Source organism: Cricetulus griseus, chromosome 10 (genome assembly GCF_003668045.3).
Source record: "Cricetulus griseus strain 17A/GY chromosome 10, alternate assembly CriGri-PICRH-1.0, whole genome shotgun sequence".
In the NCBI taxonomy this organism is placed as follows: Eukaryota; Metazoa; Chordata; class Mammalia; order Rodentia; family Cricetidae; genus Cricetulus; species Cricetulus griseus.
Window position 1 is genome coordinate 20,271,975 of NC_048603.1, and position 12,211 is coordinate 20,284,185.

The following is a 12,211-nucleotide window of genomic DNA, read 5'->3' on the forward strand; positions in this document are numbered from 1 at the left end:
CACTGAGGAAGAGCGTTCGCAGGAGTAAGAACACATTGCAAAGCCATCAAGGATGAGACAGTAGGACAGGCTCAGAGCAAGCGCCACACTCACAGGAAGGCTGGGAGCAAAGGGCATGTGGATGCAGAGAGATGAGACCAGTGAGCTGGATAAGGGCCTACTAATGAGCTCTGAAGTCCGAGACAGGTGATCCCAGCTTTAGCCTGAAGATGTTTGACACACAGCTTTTCTATATAGAAATAATCATTGCTTCAAGAGACTCCAATAGTAATTTACAGAGACACTCAACTTAATTGGTTCAAGGAGGAAATCCCAGTGACTCCTCAAGTTCAGGCACGGATGGCAAGGTACTTGAGTGTTGGCAGGGCTTAGTTTCTCAGTGTCTTGGGCCTGTGACGGTCTTCTCACCTGTACCTGCTGGCACTTCTGGAATAGCCTAACAATACGTGTTAGCTAAAAACGCATTGCTTGACAGAATTCCAAATATTTTCTAAGCATCTAGCCATTTAAAACTCAATTCCTGTCCTGGAGAGATGGCTCAGCGTGTAAGAGCATTAGCTGCTCTTCCAGAGGTTCTGAGTTCAATTCCCAGCAATAGCATGGTGACTCACAACCACCAGTAGTGGCATCTGATGCCCTCTTGTGGCATCAAGGCACACATGCAGATAACACGTTCTTACACATAAAATAAATAAATCCCGAAAAACAAAAACCCAACTCCTTGAGCTGGATGCTTTTGAAATTCCTTATAGATGATAAAGTTGAGATCCTGAGAAGCTATGGAGCCCACCCCAAGATGAAGAGCTCATACTACAGGCTGAGTAGGTTCTCTCAGCATCCCTGCTTCCAACCTTGCAGACACACCCTCTTCTTCTTCACCCTCCTGAACAAGCAGCAATCCAGTGAGGTGCTGATGGGGAATGTACTGTGTATGTTTATCTTATTGATTGTTAAATAAAATACTGCTTGGCCAATGAGACAGCAAGTTAGACAGGACTAGAAGTTAAAGAGGATTCTGGGAAATGTAGTAGAGAAGTGCTGATCCAGACAGGAAGTGACATAGCAAGGAGACTCATATTTAAGCGAAGGAGAAATAGGAAGGGCCCCTTTTTCCCGTTCGCCTCCCCCAGCGGCAGGATGTGAGCCACCAGCAAGGAGGACACCAATAAGGCATCCGATAAGATAAGTCTTATAAAATATATAGATGTATGATAATTGAGACTGAGATAACAGATGAGAATCCTAGGCATTGGCCAAGCAGCATTGTACCTAATACAAGTTTCTGTGTATTCATTTGGGCCCTAACTCAGGTGGGCGGCTGGCGAAAAGCTTACACGTGGCCGGGGGCTCAGCAGCTTTTGGCAGAAAGATTTATCGTAACAAGGTGCCACCTGTCCACTTAGTCTTTGCAACAATCCCAGCAACAGGTGGAATGGATCCCGCTGCAGGTCTCCACCACAGGTCCCCACCACATCCAGGACTGAGGGGTGAGTACTTTCTCAGGTCACTCAGCAGGGAAGGCAAAGTATCCCCCACCAGACCACCCCCTAATCAGGGCCATGACCTCTCCACCTAAATTCCCTACGCACTTCCCAAGGCTCCCAGATCCTCAAGACTCACTCCCATTGCTTTATACACATGTCATATAGTACAAGGACCAATGTCAGGCAGGGGACACTTGAGGCTGGGAAGTACTGAGAAAACAAATCGGGTCTTAGAGGTAATGCATAGGACTTACAAATTAAAAATACAGACAGTGCAAAGCAAAGTATCTCCCATGTGGACCACCACAAGGTACCTGAAACAACTGTCTTATGCCCTCACCCTGCGGCGGAGCAATTAGTGTCCTAACTTAGCCATTTTTGTAGCAAACCTGTGGGCCAGGCCTGCTCCAGTCAGCCCTCACAGAAGCACAGTGATGTCATAGCCATCTTATGCCAGTCCCTAAAATAGAGAGTCACTTCCTAAAGCGTATCCATCTACGAGTGCAGAGCCAGGCGTGGAGTCCATGTTCACTGGTGTCCACTCTGTCCCAATACCAAGTCTCTCTCGTTTTAGTCAGCGGGTGTGAGAAGAAGCTGCATGGGAGAGAGAGAGAGAGAGAGAGAGAGAGAGAGAGAGAGAGAGAGAGAGAGAGAGAGAGAGAGACTCCAGGAACTGGGAAACCAGAGCCAGACATTGAGCAAGCAGTTCATACCAGGAAGGCCAAATCCTGGCATGGTACAGGAGGCTAGAACCATTTTAACGAGGAATGAGATGTTGGCTTGTGGCTCAGTGGTAGCTTAAAGGGTCTCTTCTTTTTCTGTGTGTGATCCTAGGAGGTTCTCTGACCATCAGACTGACTCTTCACCTTGGAGATCTCAGCTATTCTTCATAGTCTAACTAGGTTCTCACCTCCCTGGATGGTGCCTGGATCCTCCGGCCTCTTTTCAGCTCCACATTCGTTCTAAAGCCCGCTGTCACTGTTGTCTGTCCCACAACAGGCTAAGGTGGCATCATTCTGTATTCAGTGGTCGTTGTTACTGTGGCAGGTTTGGAGCTGTGCAAAGTCAGGGCTGGAGAATGTATTTATTCAATACAGACGACCCCAGTACCTTCTACATGGCGCTACGGGGGTGAATGAACCAAAGATAGCCCATGCTACAGAGCCACGTGGATGTTTCCTCTGTCCTTCCCTTGGCCCAGCCAGGAACTCCTGATGATAGCTTCTCCATGCATCAAAGACTCCCTGCATCTCTGTGGGAGGATGCGCTCCAGTCAAAGAACACAGGTGCTCAGGCCTGGGACCGTTAGATCAACCAAAAGGGACAACCAAGGTTGAAAAGGGGAGTCGTGGAAATTAGGAAAACAGACCCCCTGCTTCCTCAGCCTGCAACTGGACAGCACTAAGGTATGTTTGAAATGTCCCTCCTGAGACAAAGTCCCCATTAGCCGGGCAGTAGTCACTCGTCAATAGTTCTTTGTGAGCTATACTTGCTTTCCTTCTCTCCCTTACCATTGTCTTAGGATTTCCTAATAAGGTAAGTGCACCCAAACACTGTCTCCCATCTGTTGGGGACACAGGAGCTACTGTGTCAGAGTTCACCACCTAGTAAGATGATCTGGGATTTGTTACTTTTATGGTTGCCTTGACAGTACACCTCACAGAAACAAACCTCATAGAAGATTAGGAAGCAGAGTCTGCCCAGAATCAGAGACAGACATTCCCTGCAAGGTCCACCCCAGTGATCTCATTAGAAGACAAGGTTACCAATTTCCCCAAACACCACCATCAACATGGGACCAAGCATTCAAACACAGGTACCTGTGGGGGACATTTATACTCGAACCGCAACAGACTACAGCCAGCAAAAGTTTCAAGCACTCAGTTTACACATAAAGGAACTGAGAATAAATTTCCTTGACAGGCTCATCTGGATTCCATGTGGAGAGGAAGAACTTCTCAAAAGCTGAGGTGATGCTGGACTTACATTTCTTTAGTGTCACTCACTTCCTTCTTGACACGCACAAGGATCCCATACAACATACGCTGACTTGAGTTGAAAAACTAATGTCATGGACTTCTCTCCAGTCCTGATGGGAGATTCCCAGGGTGTACACCTTGGCTCCGTTCCATCTAGTCATTCAGACCAACTCCAGTTCCCAGGAACTAATGAATCTGGCTTATTCTCCTTGGTATAGTCAGAGAGACCTCAGTTTCATTCCGGTACCCCATACTGGGACAATTTCCTTTACACATTCATTCCAAGCACTGTAAATCCTGGCACCACACCTAGGGGCATCTACTCCAGAACAGTGGGGGAAAGCTAAATAAACCAGGAAACTAAGTGATCACTTCAAATGCCTTATTTATAGCATTGTTGCTGGCGACCCTGCTTGGACACCCCTTGGGGGAGGGGCGAGAAGACATGGCCAAGACACCAGGAGTCCAGTGAGTAGCAGAGCATGCTGCAGACTCATTTATTAAAGAAGTTAGTCCTGCCTTTATACCCCCTCCAAAGGTCCCATTGGCTCAGGCGCTGACTCTGCTGCGTTGTCCTTTCCTCACTGGTGTCTTTGGTCAGGAGTCTCTGTGTAGCAGTCTCTGGGCTTAGCAGCAGGCCTTAAGTTGGCTCAGGGAGGAAGTGCCTGCTGGTTTGGGCAGGTAAGCTGCAGCTTGGGTAGGCTGGCTGGTAGTTTCTCCTACATGGCATGAGGAAAATGGGTGCCCTTAATAGCACTCCAGAGAGGAATGCATGGGCCAGGCCACAAGAAATCTTAGCACGTTCTCCTTCCCTACTCTAGACTCACTGCTATTGGAGGGCAGGGCTTGGATCTCTGTACTACATGCTAGGTCTCTCTCTCTCTCTGCCCCTCCCCTGTCCATCCCTTTAGGAAAGAAAAAGATGGCCAGCCTGGTTGGTAGATCCCACTTCGGCCAGGTAACCTAGTGGTGGTTATCTCAGAGTGAGGTTAAAAGTCAGGGCATGGGCTAGCTTCTGTTATCATCCTTATTGGAGTCTCAAGTGGTAAGAGCCACTGTTGCTCCTCTTAGTTCAAGGTCTAATTGTTGGGCAGTGCGAGCCATCTACGGACAAGCAATAAGCAGCAGAATCATGCTCTTGGTTTTATTTTTCCTATGGAGTACTGGGGCTACGTTCCACTCTGAGGCTTTTCTCATCAATATAAACACCGAGGTGAGGAAGATAAACGAAGGACCAAACTGCTAACCCCAGACACTCCTGCTGACCTCCAGCAAGTGACTTCACATCTTCACACTAAACTGCCTCAGCTCTAGAATGGGTGCAGTAGCAATAATTTCCTTGTCAAAAGACAGATCCACTGCGAGGGGAGCACAGTATACAGTAAGAACCATATAACCTGGTCGTCCTGGAAGAGCGCATTGAGGGCACCACTTAAGCTACTAACAGGCACCAGACGATCCCAGCTTCTCAGAACATTGTACTGGGCTTTCATCCCAGCCCCACCTGGCATTGTCTATGCTTGTTCACACCCCCCTTTGTCCCGGACAGCCTCACTGTAAGAACCCAGTCATAACCTAATGTCTCACACGGTCCCTTCCCTCTGCAATTGCAAAGCTCTGGCTGTGATTTTCTTCCAGTGGGATGGCTCGACATGCTAAGGAATTTCTTCTCTCACTCTTGCTTTGTCCTGACTTGCCTCAGACTGAAAAATAATCACTTATACTTTTCAGACAAGGCCCTGAAGCTTTCTGAGTGGCTGCCCCCACCGTGGCTCACGGGGTTCACGCCAGGCTTGGAAGACTGCTCAGTCCCTCAGTCCTCCTCCTCGAGGTGAGGCTTTGACCAATTCATCTGAGGAGGTCCAGCCATTCAGCCCGAAGGCTACTTGCAGTCCAGATTTCACAATCCAGTCAGTGTCTTGGGAAAATCTGAGTCCCACAGCGAGTCAATGGGTTTGAGTTCACTGAACATCGCTTTGGGCAAATAAGCAATTTGATTTCCTCTTCCCCACCCCCTTAAAAAACATCAATGAAGTGTTTTGTGGTGCTGCTGACAGCACTTGTCACTTCGAAGCTGGAAATAAAATCTTCTTTAAGCTATTTATAACTGGCTGGCAAATGGAAGATAGCAGGAAGACGATGAAGACGGAAGCCCAGAATTGCAGGGTGCATGAGAGCTGGCCTCCCCATCCCAGTATCTCTGCTGTGTGTGAGTGTGCAAGTGAGTGTGTTTGTGAGTGTGTGTGAGTGTGAGTTGTGTGTGGGGGGGTGTGAGTGAGAGAGAGAGTGTGTGTGTGGGTGGTGTGAGTGTGTGTATGTGTGTGTGAGTTGTGTGTGAGAGAGGGTGTGTGTGTGTGTGTGTGTGTGTGTGTGTGTGTGTGTGTGTGTGTGTGACAGAGAGAGAAAGCACAGACTTTCAATGGTAGAGAGAGGGAGGAGAGGCTATGCCTTGCAATAGACAAAAGAAGGTGGAAGGCCCATACACACAGCTAAAGAGAAAACACAGACAGATAAGTAGACAGGGTGTGGAGCAGGTGAGAGATGAAGAGCTGTCAGGGGAAGAAAGGGGGGAACAGTCCACACTTTATAAGAAGTGTGCTTCGCCGTGTGAAGAGCCCAAGTAGCATTGGCGCAAAGACACACAGGGACACTTTTTTCAAGCAGAGGTCTTCAACCCAGGTTTCAGGGTAAAACACTCTCATGGGGTTTAGGGTATCCAAGTTTTTGAAGTATGGGAACATATCTCTGGAAAGGACTTTAAATTATATTAAAACATCAGAGGAAATGGAGTGATGCTGGCCAAAAAAGCACAGACTTTCAATGGTAGGTTCAGTAAGTTCTGGGGAATCTTATAGATGATACAGCAACTGTAACGATAATATGTATTGTCTCTGGAAATTTGATAATAAGGTAGATTTTAAGTTTTTCTCTCTGTCTCTGTCTGTGTCCCTCTGTGCCTGTCTCTATCTCTGTCTCTGTCTCTGTCTCTCCCTCTCCCTCTCTCTCTCTCTCTCTCTCTCTCTCTCTCTCTCTCTCTCTCTCTCTCTCTCTCTCTCACACACACACACACACACACACACACACACACACACACACTCATACAGCTCCCACATACAATGGTAATATAACAAGGCTCCCAGAACCTGGTAGGCTCCACACCTTAGCACAATTGACACCATGATGGAAGTACCATTCAGGCCTTGGAACCCAGCATGTGGGCAGCAACATTTGCCAAAACAAGAACAAAGACCGAATCCATCAAAGTTCATGGTTCTCAGAAACTTCCTGAATGTACTAACCTTGCCTTGGGGCTTCTGAAGTTCCATTTCTGACTAACTGTTCTTGATAACCAAGGTGTGTTAACTCAGGATGTGGGTTTTTTTGGGGTGTGTGTGTGTGTGTGTGTGTGTGTGTGTGTGTATGCTTAAAAGCTTACCTTGGGCTGGCCCTGTACTTCACCAGGGTAAGCATCATAGTAGAGTCAGCCCTGTTGGTGGAGGTGTGGGAGACCCAGCCCCAAAGTTGTGCACATGGGAGACTTATCCCCATAACTCATCTGTCTTGTGGTGGCATGGGCAGGGGACTAAAACCTTTTCCCCAGCCCATCAATGCCTGAGGCAGGTGGGTGAGCTGGCCCTGTGGTCATAAGTGTGGGAGACCCATCCCCAACCCCCACCAGCTGCAAAACTCAGGAGAACAGACTTTGAACCTCACCAGGACAGCACAATAGAGCCAACCCTGTTAGCTCAGGTGTGGATGAGCCAGCCCCAAAATTGTGCGCATGGGAGAGCTGTGCCCATTACCCATCTGTCTCTTGGCACCATGGGCAGAGGAGATCTATCCCCCACCCAGCAACATCTAGGCAGGTGGAAGAGCTGGCCCTATGATTATAAGAGTTGGAGAGCTCTCCCTGGCCCCCACCTGCTGCAACACTAGGACTAGCAGCCCTGCCTGCACGTTGCCAAGAAGCACAATGGAGCCAACCCTGTTAGTGAAGGTGTGGATGAGACAGCCCTGAGATTATGAGCATGGGAGAGTTGTCCCCGTTTCACATCTAGCAGACCAACTCTACGGATGCCCAGGCCCAGACACAAGGATATGACTTGGCCCACCCCACCATCCATCCCATCTACCATCTGCTGGAGCTGTGAAGGGACCTGGCCCGAAGACCCAAAGACACAGATCTCCACAACACAGGGCAACAACAGGATACCCAAGAGCCCTAGCAAGGGCCCAGCCTCAATAGGGTAATAGAAACCAGAGCCCTTGAACCAGACCAAGGACTTTGCAAGGAACACTTGAGAGTAAAGATAAATGGACAGAGGGTTCATGTCGTAACTCACTGTGTCACACTGTAATTTTGGTGATGAGATTTTTAAGTTTCTCCTCTTTTCTAGCTCTTTTTTTGCATTGCATTTCTTCTCTTAAATTTTTATTGGGGAGGGAGTGTGGGAGTGGAGGGTGGATTCCAAGGGATGGAGAAATTAATGGGATCAAGACACATGAAGTAAAAGACACATAAAATAAATAAATAAAACTTCAGCTCCAAGAAATTTAATGCACTCTTCTGACTTCGGTAGGCACAGGAGTATGTATACACACATGCAGGTGTGTGTATATAATAAAAAAATAAATTTAAAAAAAGAAAAAAAAAAGCTCACCCTGGGAAAGGCTTGGAACTGTGCTTGGGTCTGGAACACCCAGTCTAGATATGGGTCGAATCTTGTCTTAGCAGTCTTGTGGATACCTCAAAAAAGTGACTATGTGTGATAAAGACAGCACAAATTAATTTGATTGCAATAATCATTATCCAGTACAAGGATACATCAAATATTTACATGGCATACCTTAAATGTGTGCAATTTTAATTTGTAATTATACCGCAATAAATCTTCATAGCAACCCCAGAGGCATTCAAGGTTTAAACCCAAAATTCCATAGACGGGCAAGGTCTCCAAACTCACGTTTCTGATGGATCCAGGCAGGCAAGCTGGGTTAGAAGCTGGGCAGATCTGCCAAACACAAGGGCCGTCAGGGAAAGTGGCACACACTGAAAGTTTCTGCTCCAATAAAGGAAATATCTGTCACTCAGTTCCCAGAGGTTGCTGCGCCCATCAGGAGGACAGGGCTAGTGAATCTTGATTCTCTGTTGTTTGCAAGAAGAAAAAAGAAAACCCAGATCTTAATCCATAATTCTCCTGGTTGTTTGTTTGTTTGTTTGTTTGTTTTTCCTACAGCTGATTCAAAGTTCTATAATTGGTCGGATGCAACAAAATGCTGCAGATTACACTGAGCCAGAAAGAGCCCCGCTCTGAAGGTCCTGATTTAGAATCCGTAAGTAAAACACCCTTACAGCTGCTCACACTCATCTTGACTCCTACAGTCCCCTAGCTCCCCTGTGTTGGGAACCTGCACTGATTTCTGATTTCTCCATTTTGAAACCTCTAACTACTGACTCTCAGCACCCTCCCTGATTCAGTCCCACTGTTCACTGTCCTGACTCTACTGCCCAATAATCAACCCAGAGCTAATGGGGCCTTGCCCAACAGCCTTTCCCTTCATGCAAACAGGGAGTCAGAAGAGTGGCCACCTCTTCTTGTCCACCACACACATAAGCAAAAAAGCCTACAGATCCATAGCTCTAGCACCTCCAAAACCTTCCTCACATATTCTTGATTTTTTAAAAAAAAATAGTTTTTTTCTATTTTTTTGCAGTTAGCAGCAACTCTTTGCTTGACTAAGTATTTAAAGAAATTGAAAGTAGAAGTCCCAAGAAATAGCCACATTGCCATGTCCTCTGTAACATTGATTCTGAGTACCCAAACTATGTAAACAATCTAAACACCCAACAAGAGATGGATTAAGAAAGGAAATGTGGCACATATGTTTAGCAGAGTATTTTTTCAGCTATCAAAAGGAGATTTGACATCTGTGATAACATGTACGGAGCTGGGGAATCTCATGCTAAGTGAAATAACCCGGGAACAGAAACAGGAATATCACCAAAGGTTCTTGTGTGGTATGTCTTGGTGCACTGCACAGTAGGATGTGGCCTTGACACAAAGGATTTACATTTTAATCCCATAAAATACATGGAATTAACCTTAAGTTCTTCTAGTCTAAGTTTCCCTCTCGGTGGTGGCAGACTGAATTCGGTCCAGTTCTTCACAGCACAGGAACAGAACTCTGCATCCCTTTCTCCTCTCTGCATGTCCTGGCATCTTAACAGCTGTGGGCAGGAGAGGGACTGTGGTAAAGGGCTGCTGCCACTGAACTTGCTCTTTTACTTCTGGCCTTTGACTGAATCCCCAGGGATACTGCTAATCACCCATGCTAGGATTCAGCCCTCAACCCAATCTATTAACAGGATCCTGAATCAGCCAGCCCCACACCCTGGTCACCCAGCTGAGCCCAGACAGCATAGCTAATCAACCAGAAAGCCCATGACCAGGGAGGGATGAGGGAATTGATCTTTTTTGCTTTATGTTGCTGAGCATCAGATTGCTCCAAAGTAGAATAGACTGGGTTTTTGGTCAAGTGAGGGCTGGCAGCACTGGTTCTAATGGACTCTTTACGTCATGCTCTGAATCAGAAATCATGGTGGTGGTGCAAGTCTTCTATTCACAACAGCATCTGCCAAACGTGGGTTGTTTATATTGTTATTGGGTAAATAATCCAAATGTGTTTCTGATGTAGTGAAAAAAGGAAAATGACTGAATGTAAACAAAGAAGGCAGCATGAATTATCTTACTCCCCCACTCTGCTCTTTCCCTGGAGCTCAAGTTTTGTAATTTGTCTACTTGAAACTCCTGAGGTGTCCAAAGCCTAGAACCTTCCAAAGGTGTGAGTGCATATTGTCTCTACTGTGTCCTCTCTGGCCTCTCCTGGCTCCACTAATGACTTACTATGTATTTCTGAGGCCAAATTAGGCAAAAAAAAAAAAAAGTGTTCCCTAAGCAAATAGTTCCAAAAGCACTCACACTCTGTATGGAGACAAACGATCCCTGCTTCCTCTTTGATCTGCTCTTGCTTCCATGGGCACAGTCAGCCACTGTCTCTTCTGTCTCCCAGAGGACCTTGTACATAACCCTGTGAGCATATTCTATATTCTGTGGTGGCTGGCTACCTTAATATCCACTCAGTGAAACATCTCCCTGGCATGACACCCTTGCAAAATCCTTTCACACTCACAGGTCTTAACAAATTGTCACTGATCAGCTTTAGAATTAACCCTTAATTTAGCCTGGCTGCTTTGACTTCCTTTTCATTGAAAATCCAGTCACCAAGTCATAGGCCAGGGCTAGAAGGGAGGTGGAGACTTCCATGCAGGAAAACTGAAGCCAATCTGCCAATCCTGCTAATTTCTAGTCAAACCTCCCAATGACTCACTCCATCTATACGGTAAATCCACAAGCCCCTGCAGATGAATAGGGGGTTGCTTTAAGTAAATGAGTTTGAGGATGTTTTGTTACAGAGCAAGGTTCTGTTGCAAACCACAGAATGAGCTCACTGGAAGAGTAGATGTCAGAGAACATCACAGAACCAAGCTTGAAGGCTATGTATCCAGTAAGGAATCTTAATTAACACCTTGCTCTGATGGAGACCCATTTCTCACGCAGCAGGGCATTGGTGCCATGCCTTGCAGCATACACGTCATGACTCAGATCTACACCCTGCTCTCCTGGAAACTGTCTCTCCATCACCCTCACTGGAATGAATGTTCCCTGCCTTTGTCTCCTCCTTCACACCCCACTTAAAATCCAACTTTGTAGTTATTACCTCTTATGAACAAATTCTGTATCTTGAGCTCTGACCTATCTTTAGAAGAAGCTCGAAATAAAACTACATTTATTTCTTCTAGTTGCTCGTACATACAGTCACAAATGCTGCAGCTTCAAAGAAACAAATGTACTATTTTACAGTGTAGGGTCACAAGTCTTGCTGGGCTCATTGGGTATTCACAGGCTTGTGTAGTTCTGGAATGAGGAGAGAATTTGCTTAGGTCTTCCAGATTCTAGAGGTTGTCTGCATCCCTCATCTTGAAGCCCCCTTACCATTATCCTAAATTACTTTCATTCTCACATCTTGGTCTTGGTCTTGGTCTTGGTCTTGGTCTTGGTCTTGGTCTTGGTCTTCGTCTTCGTCTTCGTCTTGGTCTTCATCTTGGTCTTCGTCTTGGTCTTCGTCTTCGTCTTGGTCTTCGTCTTGGTCTTCGTCTTGGTCTTCGTCTTGGTCTTCGTCTTGGTCTTCGTCTTGGTCTTCGTCTTGGTCTTTTCTTCTTCTTCTCATCCTTCTCCTCCTCTTCCTCCTTCTTCCTCTTTCAGTCTATTTTCCTCCTCCTCCTCTTCCTCCTCCCTCTGTCTTCATTATGAGGACTCACAAGGCTAAATTAGGTCTACCCAATAATCCAAGACTATCTCTCCAACTCTGTATTCTTAGCCATGTGGCAATATTATGGAACAGTGAGTAAGAGTGTTTGCTGCCAAGCCTGGTGAACTGAGTTAGATCCCCAGAACCACACAGAGGAAGGGGATAACAGACTCTTGCAAGCTGTCCTCTGATCTCCACATGTTCACTCTGCCCCACATCAACACACCAAATAAATAAAGAAGAAGAAAATTGAAAATCCTTATCTTCCAAAGGTTAGCCTTTAGCCCAGATACATCTACACAAGATATGCTTTGACAGGTAAGGTTGTGCATTCACAGGTTCCAGGGACTGGGATGTATGCATCTTTGGGTGGGCATT

The 12,211-nt window shown here is 46.5% G+C and overlaps 1 protein-coding gene across 2 annotated transcripts in view; it reads right to left on the reverse strand.

Annotated features, from left to right (window-relative positions):
- LOC113831991 (KH domain-containing, RNA-binding, signal transduction-associated protein 3) overlaps nt 1-8,530 on the reverse strand; it is a 579,685-nt gene extending 571,155 nt beyond the window's left edge. The window contains exon 1 of one of the 2 annotated variants that reach the window (XM_035449678.1): nt 8,428-8,530. The gene's annotated coding sequence lies outside the window, so the exon portion shown is untranslated. Of the gene's footprint in view, nt 1-8,124; nt 8,224-8,427 lie in introns of those variants that run through there. The other variant, XM_035449677.1, reaches the window with a different exon arrangement.
- Between the last annotated feature and the right edge of the window lie 3,681 nt (nt 8,531-12,211).